Source organism: Ciona robusta, chromosome 4 (genome assembly GCF_009617815.1).
Source record: "Ciona robusta chromosome 4, ASM961781v2".
In the NCBI taxonomy this organism is placed as follows: Eukaryota; Metazoa; Chordata; class Ascidiacea; order Phlebobranchia; family Cionidae; genus Ciona; species Ciona robusta.
The window spans coordinates 7,127,593-7,135,369 of record NC_143238.1 but is presented as its reverse complement, the minus strand read 5'-3'; positions in this window follow the sequence as shown (position 1 = coordinate 7,135,369).

Sequence of the window (7,777 nt, the reverse complement as noted above, 5' to 3'; positions counted from 1 at the left end):
TATGTCATGCCTATGATATTTATGTCATGTTTATGTCATTTATGTCATGTTTATGTCATTTATGTCATGCCTATGTTATTTATGTCATGCCTATGTCATTCCTATGTCATTTATGTCATGCCTATGTCAATTATGTCATGCCTGTGATATTTATGTCATGCCTATGTCATTTATGTCATGCCTATGTCATTTATGTCATGTTTATGTCATTTATGTCATGCCTATGTCATTTATGTCATGCCTATGTCATTTATGTCATGCCTGTGATATTTATGTCATGCCTATGTCATTTATGTCATGCCTATGATATTTATGTCATTTATGTCATGCCTATGATATTTATGTCATGTCTATGTTATTTATGTCATGCCTATGATATTTATGTCATTTATGTCATGCCTATGATATTTATGTCATGTTTATGTCATTTATGTCATGCCTATGTTATTTATGTCATGCCTATGTCATTCCTATGTCATTTATGTCATGCCTATGTCAATTATGTCATGCCTGTGATATTTATGTCATGCCTATGTCATTTATGTCATGCCTATGTCATTTATGTCATGTTTATGTCATTTATGTCATGCCTATGTCAATTATGTCATGCCTGTGATATTTATGTCATGCCTATGTCATTTATGTCATGCCTATGTCATTTATGTCATGTTTATGTCATTTATGTCATGCCTATGTCATTTATGTCATGCCTATGTCATTTATGTCATGCCTGTGATATTTATGTCATGCCTATGTCATTTATGTCATGCCTATGATATTTATGTCATTTATGTCATGCCTGTGATATTTATGTCATGCCTATGTCATTTATGTCATGCCTATGATATTTATGTCATTTATGTCATGCCTATGATATTTATGTCATGTTTATGTCATTTATGTCATGCCTATGTTATTTATGTCATGCCTATGTCATTCCTATGTCATTTATGTCATGCCTATGTCAATTATGTCATGCCTGTGATATTTATGTCATGCCTATGTCATTTATGTCATGCCTATGTCATTTATGTCATGTTTATGTCATTTATGTCATGCCTATGTCATTTATGTCATGCCTATGTCATTTATGTCATGCCTGTGATATTTATGTCATGCCTATGTCATTTATGTCATGCCTATGATATTTATGTCATTTATGTCATGCCTATGATATTTATGTCATGTCTATGTCAATTATGTCATGTTTATGTCATTTATGTCATGTTTATGATATTTATGTCATGCCTGTGATATTTATGTCATGCCTATGTCATTCCTATGTCATTTATGTCATGCCTATGTCAATTATGTCATGCCTGTGATATTTATGTCATGCCTATGTCATTTATGTCATGCCTATGTCATTTATGTCATGTTTATGTCATTTATGTCATGCCTATGTCATTTATGTCATGCCTATGTCATTTATGTCATGCCTGTGATATTTATGTCATGCCTATGTCATTTATGTCATGCCTATGATATTTATGTCATTTATGTCATGCCTATGATATTTATGTCATGTCTATGTCAATTATGTCATGTTTATGTCATTTATGTCATGCCTATGATATTTATGTCATGCCTATGTCAATTATGTCATGCCTGTGATATTTATGTCATGCCTATGTCATTTATGTCATGCCTATGTCATGTTTATGTCATTTATGTCATGCCCATGATATTTATGTCATGTCTATGTCAATTATGTCATGTTTATGTCATTTATGTCATGTTTATGTTATTTATGTCATGCCTATGTCATTTATGTCATGTTTATGACATTTATGTCATGCTTATGATATTTATGTCATGTTTATGATATTTATGTCATGCCTGTGATATTTATGTCATGTTTATGATATTTATGTCATGTCTATGTCATTTATGTCATGCCTATGTCATTTATGTCATGTTTATGATATTTATGTCATGCCTGTGATATTTATGTCATGCCTATGTCAATTATGTCATGCCTGTGATATTTATGTCATGTTTATGATATTTATGTCATGCCTGTGTCATTTATGTCATGCCTATGTCATTTATGTCATGTTTATGATATTTATGTCATGCCTGTGATATTTATGTCATGCCTATGTCATTTATGTCATGCCTATGATATTTATGTCATGCCTATGTCATTTATGTCATGCCTATATCATTTATGTCATGCCTATGATATTTATGTCATGCCTATGATATTTATGTCATGCCTATGTCATTTATGTCATGCCTATGATATTTATGTCATGCCTATGATATTTATGTCATGTTTATGTCATTTATGTCATGTTTATGATATTTATGTCATGCCTGTGATATTTATGTCATGTCTATGAAATTTATGTCATGCCTATGATATTTATGTCATGCCTATGTCATTTATGTCATGCCTATGATATTTATGTCATGCCTATGATATTTATGTCATGCCTATGTCATTTATGTCATGCCTATGATATTTATGTCATGCCTATGTCATTTATGTCATGCCTATGATATTTATGTCATGTTTATGTCATTTATGTCATGTTTATGTCATTTATGTCATGCCTATGTTATTTATGTCATGCCTATGTCATTCCTATGTCATTTATGTCATGCCTATGTCAATTATGTCATGCCTGTGATATTTATGTCATGCCTATGTCATTTATGTCATGCCTATGTCATTTATGTCATGTTTATGTCATTTATGTCATGCCTATGTCATTTATGTCATGCCTATGTCATTTATGTCATGCCTGTGATATTTATGTCATGCCTATGTCATTTATGTCATGCCTATGATATTTATGTCATTTATGTCATGCCTATGATATTTATGTCATGTCTATGTTATTTATGTCATGCCTATGATATTTATGTCATTTATGTCATGCCTATGATATTTATGTCATGTTTATGTCATTTATGTCATGCCTATGTTATTTATGTCATGCCTATGTCATTCCTATGTCATTTATGTCATGCCTATGTCAATTATGTCATGCCTGTGATATTTATGTCATGCCTATGTCATTTATGTCATGCCTATGTCATTTATGTCATGTTTATGTCATTTATGTCATGCCTATGTCAATTATGTCATGCCTGTGATATTTATGTCATGCCTATGTCATTTATGTCATGCCTATGTCATTTATGTCATGTTTATGTCATTTATGTCATGCCTATGTCATTTATGTCATGCCTATGTCATTTATGTCATGCCTGTGATATTTATGTCATGCCTATGTCATTTATGTCATGCCTATGATATTTATGTCATTTATGTCATGCCTGTGATATTTATGTCATGCCTATGTCATTTATGTCATGCCTATGATATTTATGTCATTTATGTCATGCCTATGATATTTATGTCATGTTTATGTCATTTATGTCATGCCTATGTTATTTATGTCATGCCTATGTCATTCCTATGTCATTTATGTCATGCCTATGTCAATTATGTCATGCCTGTGATATTTATGTCATGCCTATGTCATTTATGTCATGCCTATGTCATTTATGTCATGTTTATGTCATTTATGTCATGCCTATGTCATTTATGTCATGCCTATGTCATTTATGTCATGCCTGTGATATTTATGTCATGCCTATGTCATTTATGTCATGCCTATGATATTTATGTCATTTATGTCATGCCTATGATATTTATGTCATGTCTATGTCAATTATGTCATGTTTATGTCATTTATGTCATGTTTATGATATTTATGTCATGCCTGTGATATTTATGTCATGCCTATGTCATTTATGTCATGCCTATGATATTTATGTCATGCCTTTGATGTTTATGTCATGCCTATGTCATTTATGTAATGTTTATGTCATTTATGTCATGCCTATGATATTTATGTCATGCCTATGTCATTTATGTCATGTTTATGTCATTTATGTCATGCCTATGATATTTATGTCATGTTTATGTCATTTATGTAATGTTTATGTCATTTATGTCATGCCTATGATATTTATGTCATGCCTATGATATTTATGTCATGCCTATGTCATTTATGTCATGTTTATGATATTTATGTCATGCCTGTGATATTTATGTCATGCCTATGATATTTATGTCATGCCTGTGATATTTATGTCATGTTTATGATATTTATGTCATGTTTATGTCATTTATGTCATGTTTATGATATTTATGTCATGCCTGTGATATTTATGTCATGCCTATGTCATTTATGTCATGTTTATGTCATTTAAGTCATGCCTATGATATTTATGTCATGTTTATGATATTTATGTCATGCCTGTGATATTTATGTCATGTTTATGATATTTATGTCATGTTTAGGTCATTTATGTCATGCCTATGTCATTTATGTCATGCCTATGATATTTATGTCATGCCTATGATATTTATGTCATGCCTATGTCATTTATGTCATGTTTATGTCATTTATGTCATGCCTATGATATTTATGTCATGTTTATGATATTTATGTCATGCCTGTGATATTTATGTCATGTTTATGATATTTATGTCATGTTTATGTCATTTATGTCATGTTTATGATATTTATGTCATGCCTATGATATTTATGTCATGCCTATGTCATTTATGTCATGTTTATGACATTTATGTCATGCCTATGATATTTATGTCATGCCTATGATATTTATGTCATGCCTATGATATTTATGTCATGCCTATGATATTTATATCATGCCTATGATATTTATGTCATGTTTATGTCATTTATGTCATGTTTATGATATTTATGTCATGCCTGTGATATTTATGTCATGTTTATGTCATTTATGTCATGCCTATGATATTTATGTCATGCCTATGTCATTTATGTCATGCCTATGATATTTATGTCATGCCTATGATATTTATGTCATGCCTATGTCATTTATGTCATGCCTATGATATTTATGTCATGCCTATGTCATTTATGTCATGCCTATGATATTTATGTCATGTTTATGTCATTTATGTCATGTTTATGTCATTTATGTCATGCCTATGTTATTTATGTCATGCCTATGTCATTCCTATGTCATTTATGTCATGCCTATGTCAATTATGTCATGCCTGTGATATTTATGTCATGCCTATGTCATTTATGTCATGCCTATGTCATTTATGTCATGTTTATGTCATTTATGTCATGCCTATGTTATTTATGTCATGCCTATGTCATTTATGTCATGCCTATGTCAATTATGTCATGCCTGTGATATTTATGTCATGCCTATGTCATTTATGTCATGCCTATGTCATTTATGTCATGTTTATGTCATTTATGTCATGCCTATGTCATTTATGTCATGCCTATGATATTTATGTCATGCCTATGTCATTTATGTCATGCCTGTGATATTTATGTCATGCCTATGATATTTATGTCATGCCTATGTCATTTATGTCATGTTTATGTCATTTATGTCATGCCTATGATATTTATGTCATGTTTATGATATTTATGTCATGCCTGTGATATTTATGTCATGCCTATGTCATTTATGTCATGCCTATGATATTTATGTCATGCCTATGTCATTTATGTCATGCCTATGATATTTATGTCATGTTTATGTCATTTATGTCATGTTTATGATATTTATGTCATGCCTATGATATTTATGTCATGCCTATGATATTTATGTCATGCCTATGTCATTTATGTCATGCCCATGTCATTTATGTCATGCCTATGTCATTTATGTCATGCCTATGTCATTTATGTCATGCCTATGATATTTATGTCATGCCTATGTCATTTATGTCATGCCTATGATATTTATGTCATGCCTATGTCATTTATGTCATGCCTATGTCATTTATGTCATGCCTGTGATATTTATGTCATGCCTATGTCATTTATGTCATGCCTATGATATTTATGTCATGTTTATGTCATTTATGTCATGCCTATGTCATTTATGTCATGCCTATGATATTTATGTCATGCCTATGTCATTTATGTCATGCCTATGATATTTATGTCATATTTATGTCATTTATGTCATGTTTATGTCATTTATGTCATGCCTATGTTATTTATGTCATGCCTATGTCAATTATGTCATGCCTGTGATATTTATGTCATGCCTATGTCATTTATGTCATGCCTATGTCATTTATGTCATGTTTATGTCATTTATGTCATGCCTATGTTATTTATGTCATGCCTATGTCATTTATGTCATGCCTATGTCAATTATGTCATGCCTGTGATATTTATGTCATGCCTATGTCATTTATGTCATGCCTATGTCATTTATGTCATGTTTATGTCATTTATGTCATGCCTATGTCATTTATGTCATGCCTATGATATTTATGTCATGCCTATGTCATTTATGTCATGCCTGTGATATTTATGTCATGCCTATGATATTTATGTCATGCCTATGTCATTTATGTCATGTTTATGTCATTTATGTCATGCCTATGATATTTATGTCATGTTTATGATATTTATGTCATGCCTGTGATATTTATGTCATGCCTATGTCATTTATGTCATGCCTATGATATTTATGTCATGCCTATGTCATTTATGTCATGCCTATGATATTTATGTCATGTTTATGTCATTTATGTCATGTTTATGATATTTATGTCATGTTTATGTCATTTATGTCATGTTTATGATATTTATGTCATGCCTATGATATTTATGTCATGCCTATGTCATTTATGTCATGTTTATGACATTTATGTCATGCCTATGATATTTATGTCATGCCTATGATATTTATGTCATGCCTATGATATTTATGTCATGCCTATGATATTTATATCATGCCTATGATATTTATGTCATGTTTATGATATTTATGTCATGCCTGTGATATTTATGTCATGTTTATGTCATTTATGTCATGCCTATGATATTTATGTCATGCCTATGTCATTTATGTCATGCCTATGATATTTATGTCATGCCTATGATATTTATGTCATGCCTATGTCATTTATGTCATGCCTATGAAATTTATGTCATGTTTATGTCATTTATGTCATGCCTATGATATTTATGTCATGCCTATGTCATTTATGTCATGCCTATGTCATTTATGTCATGTTTATGATATTTATGTCTATGTCATTTATGTCATGCCTATGTCATTTATGTCATGTTTATGATATTTATGTCATGCCTGTAATATTTATGTCATGCCTATGTCATTTATGTCATGCCTATGATATTTATGTCATGCCTATGTCATGCCTATGTCATTTATGTCATGCCTATGTCAATTATGTCATGCCTGTGATATTTATGTCATGCCTATGTCATTTATGTCATGCCTATGTCATTTATGTCATGTTTATGTCAATTATGTCATGCCTGTGATATTTATGTCATGCCTATGTCATTTATGTCATGCCTATGAAATTTATGTCATGTTTATGTCATTTATGTCATGTTTATGTCAATTATGTCATGCCTGTGATATTTATGTCATGCCTATGTCATTTATGTCATGCCTATGAAATTTATGTCATGTTTATGTCATTTATGTCATGCCTATATCATGCCTATGTCATTTATGTCATGCCTATGTCATTTATGTCATGTCTAAAATATTTATGTCATTTATGTCATGCCTATGTCATTTATGTCATGTTTATGTCATGTTTATGTCATTTATGTCATGCCTATGTCATTTATGTCATGCCTATGATATTTATGTCATGCCATAAATGACATAGGCATGACATAAATATCAAGGCATGACATAAACATCATAGGCATGACATAAATATCATAGGCATGACATAAATATCACA